The sequence below is a fragment of the Accipiter gentilis genome, chromosome 30 (assembly GCF_929443795.1).
Source record: "Accipiter gentilis chromosome 30, bAccGen1.1, whole genome shotgun sequence".
Lineage (NCBI taxonomy): Eukaryota > Metazoa > Chordata > Aves > Accipitriformes > Accipitridae > Astur > Astur gentilis.
Window position 1 is genome coordinate 12,385,001 of NC_064909.1, and position 1,309 is coordinate 12,386,309.

Below are 1,309 nucleotides of genomic sequence, written 5' to 3' on the forward strand. Positions count from 1 at the left end.
TAACTCTAAAAATATGGAGAGAAATTCCGATGCTGTTTTTTTTTGTTTTGAGAGACAGAAACTGAGAAAAATCTAAATACCAGCTACATACACCATAGGAAAATGCACCACTAGCAACGCTGCAGAAATTCCAAAGGGCTAGAGCAAGGAAGGAAAGAGCATGGAGGAGAAATGACAAATGGCCAAAGACAACTGTACCAATTTGCTATTTGCAAGCCAGCAATTCCACACTTGTGTGTAAGGCAAAAAAAGAGAGATACTAGAGAAATGAGTAGGACACAGGTAACTCATCTGAGTTTAGATTGTAAAGCTATTCAGGAATGACTTGCTGCTTCCACACCCAACCAAACCAGCTGTATCTAAGAGAAAATACTGGTTGACCTAGTATTACTACCACAGCTCAGACTACCCAGCAGTCACTTGCAGTTTCCACACTAGGACGCAAGACAGAAGGAATTATGCTGAATTGCAATATTAACTTACGTGTTGTCGGGTCAGCAGGGAGACACAGTAGAAGGCCTGGGTATATTATTGCTGCCTCTATTACGGATGAATAGAGCTATCAATCCTGCTTCTGCTTCTTGTGTGGAAATTAAACAACTTTGAAAGCATAAAGGTTGCATATGGTGTATGTAAGACTGCAGGATGTCCTGTAAGATAGGAGTAGAAAGATATGAGAAAATGCAGAAGAAGATGAAGGCATGACTGAGAAAATGATTGCACAAGAGTCAGGATAAATAACACAGATGCCTGAAGATAGCTGTAGATCAAAAGGTCAGTGGGAAATACTGGTTCAAAAGAGCTGTGGGCCTGACTCATCACATTGATACATCCACATCACAAGTCAATTGATTCAGTGAGTTTTACTGTCACACAACTGAAGTAATGCAGCAGCAAACCAGGTTAAAATATTCTCTTTTCACATCTCTTCTATTGTTGGAAAGAAGGAAATACTACAGGGGAAATAAATAGGAACTATACCAAAAGAAGTGGTCAATAAATTCAGAGTGACTGAGGAGATTGGATGATTGAAGAACCTGGTAATGGTTTGTGGAACATTTCTTTTGTCAGTCACTGATGCAAACCTGGATCAGGTCGAGAATGACAAAAACTGGTGACCATATGAGAAATGAGTCAGTGCTGTTGGTATTCATGTTAGCGAAAATGCCATGATGATTGACAATAATTGGGACTCTTGTTAACATTATCAGCAGAGAGGGAAGCCATGGTATAAGTAGACATAAGGTTGATTGCTCCTCTCCTCTGAAAGCAGAAAAAGCCCTATTAAATAATAGTCAAGGCAGACTGG